The sequence below is a fragment of the Tupaia chinensis genome, unplaced genomic scaffold (assembly GCF_000334495.1).
Source record: "Tupaia chinensis unplaced genomic scaffold, TupChi_1.0 Scaffold000417_1, whole genome shotgun sequence".
NCBI lineage: Eukaryota > Metazoa > Chordata > Mammalia > Scandentia > Tupaiidae > Tupaia > Tupaia belangeri.
In genome coordinates, this window is record NW_006159922.1 from 26,376 (window position 1) to 37,041 (window position 10,666).

The window sequence follows — 10,666 nt, forward strand, 5'->3', positions numbered from 1 at the left end:
ACTATAGCTAATAATATCACATTGTTTTTAGGATATTTGCTGAAACAGTAGATTATAGGTCTTCTTGGTAAAAAATAAATGAAGAAAGAACAGTAACTTAGTGAGATGATAGATATTTTAGTTTTCTGTTTTCTTGGCTACAGTAGCCATCCATTGTGTATATCATTTCTATACCTTAAATATATACAATAAAAACTTTAAAACAAGTACTCTAGTACTCAGACAATATTTTTCAACGTTCAGTAAAACTATTTTTCATAAACAAGTGTAGAGGAAGGATTTTCAATTGTACAAAAGTCAAGGAATATATCAGCACATGATTACACTACGAAGTCCTTTTATCAGAAATAAATGAAGTCTAGATGGAAACCTGGATCTACTAAAAGGATGAAAGTTCTTTAGAATTATTTTCTTTTCCTCTTTTTTTTTTTTGGAGAGGTTTTTGCTACAGGGCACGTGTGCTCACCAGGAAGACAGAGAGAGACAGAGAAACAAAAAGTGAGAAATCACCCCCCAGGGGGGATGGCCATGCAGTAATCCCTTCTCCTCCATTCTCCTCTCGGGATCTTGGGCATGCACACACATGTGCCCGGTGTGAGTTTAAACTGTCAGGTCTAGGACTTGAACTGTGGTTGACTTATATGACAGTTCAGCAACGTAACCATTACACCATCTGCTGGTCCCGCTTCATTTAAAACAAACAAACAAACAAACAAACAAAAACTATAAAGGCCTTCAGAGTGCTCTGATGTATGAATTAGAGTATTGTAAACCACTGTCTCCTGTTCAGGATTCTCATAGACTTTTTTAGGGAATAACAAATTAACACTCTGGCAAATTAAAGACACCCACTGCCTTTTTTCCTGCTGTTCCAGAAATGTCTTCTTTACGTTTTTTTCTTTTAGAGAGGTTTTGCTAATTAAAACAGCCTAAGCCAGACTGAAAACTGAATCTATTGGAAATGGTAAAGCCTCACAGAATATGAGAAAATAGAAAACTTATCAAAAATATTCTTAAGGAGAAAAAAATATATATTGTTTAAAGTTTATTTATTTCTGGGACCAGCAGTTAGCGTAATAGCTATGCCACTGGACTCCCAACTAGTCGACCACGGTTCGCATCCCAGACCCGCTGGCTTAAAACTCACGCCGGGCGCATGTGCGTGCATGCCCAAGATCCCGAGAGGAGAATGGAGGAGAAGGGATTGCGGCATGACCATCCCCCCTGGGGGGGTGATTTCTTGCTTTCTGTCTCTATGTCTCTCTCTGTCTGGCGAGTGCACGTGCCCTATAGCAAAACACCTCTCCCAAAAAAATAAAAAAAGGTTATTTATCTCTTCTATGAGTAAGAGAAACAGAGAGCACACACCCAATAGGGTCTTGATGCTTTACTCTAAGCTCAGTCTTCGAACAGCCCTGCTATGTGAGCAAACACATGCCCAGCATACTGAGGGAGAAGTCTGGGCTTTAACTGGAAATCCAACCCTGCAGAATAGTCTTGCAGAGCATTTTGTTTTATCACTGAGCTACTGTTTAATCCAAAAACACTTAGATTTTTAAAAATAGCTGTATAATGCAATAAATGATTTTACTTTAAAAGGTATCGATTTGTTCAGATATTTGCCTTGCCCTCCAATATTAGAATTCCAAAAAACAGAAGTTAATGAACCATCCCTCTGGTATAGAACTATAAGACTCCAGAGGAAAAATAAAATTGTGTAAGAGAGTGAATTGAACAATCTATTTTATGAAAACCTTTTTGAAAACACATTTACATTATTGTAAGGATAAGTAGAAGAATTTTGAAATCTTCATTAATCTTTAGTTGTCTGAAATCAATTTCTTGGTCCATAACTTCTTGATGGCATTTTTCACTTCTGCATTCCTCAGAGTAGAAATCAGAGGGTTAAGTAAAGGTGTTCTGATTGTATAAAACAGAGCTACCATTCTATCCACAAAAGAAGTGATTGCAGGACACGTGTATGTAAATATTCAGGGTAAAAAAAAAGAAGATGACCATGATAATGTGGGAGATGCAGGTGGAGAGAGCTTTTCTCCTCCCTTCAGCACTGTGGTTTCTCAGATAATATGAGATAATAACACAGAAGAACATCAGTATGACAAAACTCACTGTACAAATGGCCCCATTATTAGAAATCAACAGTAGGCTTATCATACATGTGTCTGTACACACAAGTTTCAGCAATGGCTGCAAATCACAGAAATAGTGATCAATTACATTGGGATCACAAAATTGCAAATTCAAGGCAAGGAAAATTTTTTTATATATATACATTCAATCACATTGTTTGGCTTACAAAGTGACCATTTCAGTATGGAAAATTTGAGTTAAAGAATGTACACAGGACCCCACCCAGGCCATGACCACCAACCCACTGCAGAGCCGATGGCTCATGATGGTTATGTAGTGCAGTGAATTTACAGATGATCAGGTAGTGATCAACAGCCATGAGGATAATAATGAAGGTCTTCAGGCAAGCAAAGAAATGAAATGTAGATACTTGAATTATGCACTTACTGAAAGTAGTTGTGATCTTCTTCAAAAGGAAATCCACAGTCGTTCTATAGATGGTGAGTTTCTTCCTAATTCTTGAAGTTCAATCTGAGCATTCAGGAGTTTGCAGAAAGAGGTATCTGGAATCTCTTTGACATTCTGTTGTGATCCCTTTGTGCAGCAGATTCAGTAGATATTGAGGAATATGTTAACCCTAATAGTATTTGGATGTTTGGGTAAAGTTCCATTAGATCTGTCTAGAAACACAGTAAATGAAGATGACAAGTGGAGAGATGCGATACAAGGAAAAGGAAACAGACAGAGAGAAACAACAATGACTACAACAAAGAAACAGATAAAAAGAAGAAAAAAACTAAAAAAATTATTTTTTTAAAAAAAGCAGAAAATACAAAAGCAAGCAGCACAAGCTCACACAAAATCACTAGTTCTTAGTAGCCATGAGGAATCTTCATCTGAAGTCCTGCCTCTTGCATCTCCTGCCTGGATGGGAGGGGTAGAGGGGATTATTAACAAGACAAAGGTGGAGTTGAGAGCAAGAGAATACTTTACCTTTAAAAAATTTTAAAAAGGAAAAATTACCAAAAGAATTAGAAGACAGAAGCAGAGATAGACAGAGACACAGAGTCAGAGATAGAGAGAAGGCTAGAGGAGCTCCCTACCACTCAGGTTTGTTGGCTGGAGGCTGAATTATCAGTAGGAAATCTTCATTTCTCTTTTATCTTGAAATCACTAGTTCTCAAGAGCCATGAAGAATCTTGATCTCTGAAAGACATTTTTTAATGTCTAAGTAATGTTATCTCAGGATAGGGAACATAGAATTAATAGTAACGTATGAGGGCAGGTTGAAATACAGGTAACCATGGGATATAGAAGCAAAGATGTTCAGCAGACAGTAGAATTCTTTTAAATTATGAATTTCAAATCAGTCCTGTAGAACTTTATTTGGAAATCACTATTAGTAAATAGTTTACATTATGATATTGGATGAGGACAATCAAAGAAAACAGAGATATTAGAGAAGCAAGGCAATAACAAATTATAGGCTTACACCAACATTTAAAATAAACCAAGATCCTCTGAAGGAATACAAAAACCATGTCCAAAGTATCATGAGTAAAATCATGAAAGAATAGAAATACAGGGAACCAGCAGTTAGTGTAATGGCTATGTCGCTGGACTCCCACATAGTCGACCAAGGTTCACATCCCGGACCCGGTGGCTTAAAACTCATGCCGGGCATGTGTGCGTGCATGCCCAAGATCCTGAGAGGAGAATGGAGGAGAAGGGATTGCAATGTGACCATCCCCCCTGGGGGGGTGATTTCTCGCTTTGTGTCTCTATGTCTCTCTCTGTCTGTCTGGTGAGTGCATGTGCCCTGTAGCAAAAACCTCTCAAAAAAAAAAATAGCAATACAAAATCTAAAGGACTAGATTCCAGGAAGGAACAAACATGCAAATCCTGGTTGAAGTGATTAGCTACTGGAGAACTTTAGCAGCATTTTACATTCTGACTAGAAACCAGGAAATAAGAATTTATTTCTCAAATTGTTAAAACGTTTTTGAAATTACAAACATTTTTGAGTGTAGGGATCATGACTATTTCTTTTCTACCAACCACAGTAAATATTTATAAGATAAAATTTATAATATGCAATTATTATTATTATTTTTAGAGAGAGATAATTTTGCTATAGGACAGGTGCACTTGCAGGAGAAACAGAGAGATAGAAAGAGAGAAATCATTCCCCAGGGGCATGGCCATGCCACAATCCCTTCTCGTCTATTCTCCTGTTGGGATTTTGGGCACACATGCACACATGCTTGGAGGTGTGCTCGAGCCACCAGGTCTGGGCCTTGAACTACCGTTGATTACGTGGAAGTCCAATAGCATAATCGTTAATGCTATCTGCTGGTCCCATAATATGCAATTATTAATCAAATAAGTAAGTAAATCAGTGAATAAAATAAGTGAGACCACATTGAAAACAAAATTTGAGAGTCAATTCATAAGTACTTTTGCTGAAAAATTACCTCAGTAACAGTTAATGAATTAAGAATCTCTTCTGATTCTTTCTGATCTACACTGACAACTACTTTAATAAATATATATTTAATTTTATTATTATTAATATATTTTAAAATTTTTCTATAAGGCATGTGCACTCACCACACAGCAAAGAGAAATGAGGTCGATCTTGACAAAGAGAAATGAGGTCAGTCTTAGACTACAATGAATCATCTTCTAGAAATCCCTTTTGCTGATGTGACTTACTAGCATAATCAAAAGCAGTTGGAAACACTTAATGGGCTATAAATTTAGCTGGTTCCCATAATGGAGTGTGATACTTGTCCTGATGTAATGTAGAATGTACTATCAAGAAGGGCTCATTCAATTTTTGATTGCTGTTTGCTTTTTTGATAAACACTACATAAACACTTTTGCAAATACCTCCTGCATTCCTGATAAGGATGCTAACAATAAGACATAAAAACTGTCTCAATGGTTTTTAATCATCTATGACTGAAGGGAGTTCATGTTCCTGTTTGAACAACTGAGCCTTGATCTTATTCTGAAAAACCACAATTTGCTATATTTTGTATTTAAGGTTTGAGTAGTGTTACCTCCAGATGATTAGAATATGACTTCTGCTTGGTCAATGAAAAACATTTCCCCCAGACTGTAGCGATCAGATCAGGGTTCTTGTAGCACGAGATGCAAACTCAATACTTTCGTATGGTATGTTGAAAAAAGTCTTTTTTTTTTTCTTTCTAGAGTTTCTGAAAGAATAAACCCAGACTCCTGGTTATAATCTTATCAGGAGCAGAGAGAGCCTGATCAAAAATTAAGTCAATACAAATGGAAGCACAGTCAATATATGAGCAAAAGGAACCAATTCCAATAATAAAAGCTGTAGAAATGACCCACTTCAAAACTCTTTTATCATTTCTTATTTTATTCCTTCTGTGTTATTGTCTTTTTTACATTTACTTAACTGCATAAGTAAATATTGCATACTTAGTACTTGTCCCTACAACTAAAATATTACAAAAAATTAAGTCTGGGCCAGCTCAGTGGAGCAGCATTAAATGCTCTGCTCAAAGTTAAGTCAGATCCTACATGATGGCTGCAGCTTGAATCTCAAGCCTTATCAGCATGAAAACATGCTAGGTACATGCACAAATGCCCAGGATTTGATGGGCTGGGGGACTTGAGGAAGAATATTGGGGCATGGCTAAACCCTATGGAGGGTGCTCATTTTCCTGTCTCATTGAATGAAGAAATCATATCATAAAGAAAGAAAAATATTTTAAATTAAGTATATGTTCAATCATTTATCCAGTCTCCTGCTTCATCACAAAGGTAATCAATATCTTGATTTTTAAAAATAATTTCTTAAAAATAATGCATCTGGGAACCAGAAGCTGGCGTAGTGGTTACATCAATGGACATCCAAGGAGTTGACAGTGTTTCAAGTCCCGGACCAGGCAGGGTTAAAACTCATGCCAGGTGCATGTGTATGTGTGCTCAAAACCCCAAGAGGAGAATGGAGGAGAAGGGATTGTGAAATGGCCATTCCCCCTGAAGGGGTGATTTCTCACTTTCTGCCTCTCTATCTTTATCTCTATCTCTCCAGCAAGCCATGTCCCTATAGCAAAAAACTTTCTCTGAAAAAAAAAATCTTTATCACATTATATCTATATTTTTAGCTGGTCCTGAAGTTTTAAAAAATTAGTATATTTTATGCAGATATAAAGAAAAAATGTTTAATTCAGCATTAAGTTACTGAGTTTTACATCAGTTGTTCAATGTAGTTATAGATCCATTATGCTAATTCCACCTATGTTCAGTACTATACCTCATTCCATTACGAGATTATTTCAAAATGTGTTTATGCATTATACTGTAATTAATGCTTGACTGTAACAAACAATAAAATTATAAAACATTTTGGAACCAGCAGTTAGTGTAATGGCTATGTCGCTGGACTCCCACATGGTTGACCATGGTTCGAGTCCCAGACCCGGTGGCTTAAACTCACTCTGGGCGCGTGTGCGTGTGTGCCCAAGATCCCAAGAGGAGAATGGAGAAGAAGGGATTGCAGCGTGGCCATCCTCCCTGGGGGGTGATTTCTCGCTTTCTGTCTCTCTGTCTCTCTCTGTCTGTCTGGCGAACGCATGCGCCCTATAGCAAAAACCTCTCCAAAAAAAGAAAAAAAAACTATAAAAAATTTTAATGTTAACCTTAAAATACAATTGATAGGTTGCAGGATATGCTGGTATTCAGCATTATAAGGTAAATTTTTACATTTTCTCAAGGGATTCAGAAAATGCTATCTCACTATATGACAAAAAGAGAGAAAGAGGGGCAGAATTATTGTGAAGAGACCTAATAACTAACATGTCATAAGGAAAAGATTATCCTTCTTTGTTGCTGTTCTAATTATATACATGGATAAAACTGCAACCTACAAAATAACCAGAGCTCATTTTTTTAACATTGATTTTTAAATATTAGTTTTTAGTTACTTAATCTGTGTAATATTTTAAATAAAATTTTGTGAACACTAACATAGACTGTGTCCTGTGAAAAAAAGTTTCTTTGAGGCATAAAAACTTCCTGTTATTTAGTACATGTTATTAACCCATGTAAACTAGAAAGTTAGATTTGGGGTATATTATTGTGAAATATTATTGTGATGCATTCATATAAAATTGTTAACTTCTATTGAATAACAACATTAATTAATCATGACTTGCAGAGGTTAGCAGAGGCATAATAATGGGAAATCCTAAAATACCATATATCTTAGAGGTCTTTGTTTCCTAGAATACAACCTGGGTTTGCTAACATAGCATGTAGAATAAGGTCTCCTGTTTTAAAAATGATGATGATATGTATCATCTTAATTCTCACACTGATTTTTATACAACTCAATACATATATGAACTTCTCAGAATCTTGATTTTTTAAATAGTTCTGGTATTTTCTAATGGCAGACTCTGCAGATACTTTTACCTAAAATTATTTCAAGTCAAGTGTTCAAAAATGCTGCCTACTCAGAGGATTTTCCTTTATCCTATTTCATAATGCTAAAACCCAATATTATTAATTAGCTCTTGTATAGAGATTTACATGCATATACCAAGTGGTTCTCTAGGATATAATTTCTTTGAATCATGAGCTATATGAGGTGACAACGGTGTATTCTACAGACCAAGCCTATTTACAGACTTCTTGGAACTCCAGCCCTTGCTTCCGGCTCATAAAGCAGGGAAGGAAAAAGTTCACTCCCTTAGGTACATGGCACTCAGTGTTCAATGTCTCCTTCCAGTGTGGTCTCTTGGTCTCCAATGGTGATGCAATACTTTCATTATTCAGAATGTTTCTTGCCAAAATCTATTCTACCCTAATGGGTATTATTGTTTATCCACTCCCCAGTGATAACTCCTGGAAACTAATGGTGTCTTGGCAAGAAGCTTTAGAGATAATTCCTATTATTGAGTCACTGCAAATGACTCCTATGAGCAAGTCCCAATTCCCTCAACATCATTGAAGATTCTCTGGAGTCATTACATCAATCACCTTTGTAGTATTTCTGTTTCCAGTGCCCAGCCCAGCACAAACTCTATCTGATTCTTCCTTTTCTCCACATCCATTAGTTTGTGTTGATCCTCTGCCTTTGCACAGAGCATCTTCTGCAGTCGCTGTTAACCCCTTCTTGTCACTCAGAGTAGGTCATAGCTTCATTTTCACTCAATATTTGCATGACCTTTGGGAGTTTCCATTGTTTATACATAGAGCACCTGTAAGCACCTTCTTATTGTGTAGACAATTATTTCTCAAATTTGAGTATCTTGTTGAAGAATTTTAAATAGGAATGCTCTAATGTTCAGCTTCAGTATTGTTATTCAATAAAATTAATTTATCTAGTCACACTTTAGGATTTCAAAGATTTAAGAATTATTTGCCCACATCAGTGTCATTTCTGAGACCTCTGCTCCTTAGGGACATGACTACCTGGGTCATTGTCATGTTCAATCTGTATCATGAAAAAACTTACAAATTAGTCATGAAAATCAGTTTCACTGTTAATATGAATATGAGCTCTCAAATATTTGTGGGTATTACAAGTGTAATTTGGAAAAATATCTTATTGTTTGTTTTATTGTTCTTAGGTTTTTATATCAAAGATTAACCAGATTGACATTCTTTTCCATTTTATAGTATCTTTTTCTGTATTTTTTATATATATCCAATTTCTCTATATCATTACAGCATGCAAAATAATTTTTCCCAGAATGGATGCACTCAGTATTAGTCCAGTTAAAGATATTACTATGCATGCTATCAAAACAGATAAGTTTCCATTTTTGAGAATCTTAAATGTTTTGTTTCTTTCTTTTTCCCCTTGATTTTCTTCTTGCTTACATTTATTTTTTTATGATTAATAGAATTGACTTTATTCTTCTATTTAACTGTTCTAGTTTCTTGGAGGGTAAAATTTGTTTTTTCAAAACATCCATGTAGTGCAAAAGTTAAATTCAAGATATTATTACATTCATCATTTTCAATGAAAAACATTACATTGTGTTGTTCACCTTTAATTTACATTTATAAATTTTGTTTTTGCTTTTCTTTCCTGGTCATACATATATAAGTTTAGCAATCCCTTTTTAAACTCTGTTGTAATATTCCATTACTTAATGAGTTTGCCTTGTTTACATGAATTCTTGTATCCGTTAAACACTTTTTCCTTTGTCTCTTCCCCACAACTTGCTTGTCCCTCATGTAGACTCTCATATCTGAAGTTGTCCTCTCTAATTCCATGTTTTCAAATCTTTCCATTTTTGCCATATAGTGCAGACATTCAATATATGTTAAGTGGGGACATTCTGTGGCTGTCTTTCAGAGTCTAACTTATTTCACTTGGCATTAAATCTTTGAGATTCATCCACTTTGTCAAATGACAGGATCTCACTTTTCTTTATGATTGAATAGTATTCCATTGTGATATGCTATATACTACATTTTCTTAATCTAGTCACTGGTTGTTGGGCACTTACATTGATTCCATATCTTAGCTATTGTGAATAGTGTTGCAATAAATATGGAGGTGTCAGTGTGTCTCTGACATAATGACTTATTTTTCAGGGGTAGATACCCAGAAGTCATAGGACAGTTCAGTTTGTAAAGTTCTGAGGAACCCCCAAAATGTTTTCCACAGTGTCTGTACTAGTTTATACTCCACCAGATATGACGAGTGGTTCCTTTTCTCCACAATCTGCCCAGTACTTGTTTTTCTGTTCCTAGCTATACTGACTGGGATTAGATAATTACACATTGTGGTTTTAATTTGCATTGCTCTTATAAAAATTGTTCATGCTATTATATAGGCTTTTTGGCTATCTTATGTCTTCTTTTGGGTGTTGTCTGTTCAGATCTATTGCCCATTTAAAAAAATTGGTTTATTAGGCTTTTCTTTCTTTCTCTCTCTCTCTTTTTTTTTTTTTTTCAGGTGAACAGCTTAATTTTCCTATGCATCTTAACAATTCCTTATCTGAAGGATAGTTTCCAAGTATTTTCTCCCATTCTGTGTTTTCTTTACTCTAGTAGGTCATAGCTCCATTTATTATTTATTGCTATTATTGAGCCTTATTGTGCAGAAGCCTTTTAGTGTGACATAATCCTACTTGTCTATCTTTGGAGTTGTTGCCTGTGCTTTAGGGCTCTTGTTGAAGAGCCAATGTTTTAATTTCCCTGTATTTCCACAAGTAGTTTTATATTTTGGAGACTTACATTTTAATCTTTAATCTAATTTGAGTTTATTTTCGTTAATGGCAAAAAGTAAATAATTCTTATGCCCTTTGCCAAACATCAGTTGGCTTATGTTTGGGGGGTGATTTCTGAATTTTTTATTCAGTTGCATTGTTCTGTGTGACTGGTTTTTTTCAATATCATGCTATTTTGATTATTACACCTTGTAATATATTTCAAAGTCAAGTAATGAAATGGCTCCAACTTTATTTATTTATTTATTGCACAGTATTGCTTTGTTGATATAGGACCTTTTATGATTCTAGACACCTGTCATGATTATGTTTTCCAGTTCTGTAAATTATGTTGCCAGATA

General features: G+C 35.3%; 1 pseudogene; it reads right to left on the bottom strand.

Annotated features, from left to right (window-relative positions):
* Nucleotides 1-1,820: 1,820 nt before the first annotated feature.
* Nucleotides 1,821-10,666, bottom strand: part of LOC106735511 (olfactory receptor 4C15-like) — a 31,102-nt pseudogene continuing 22,256 nt past the window's right edge.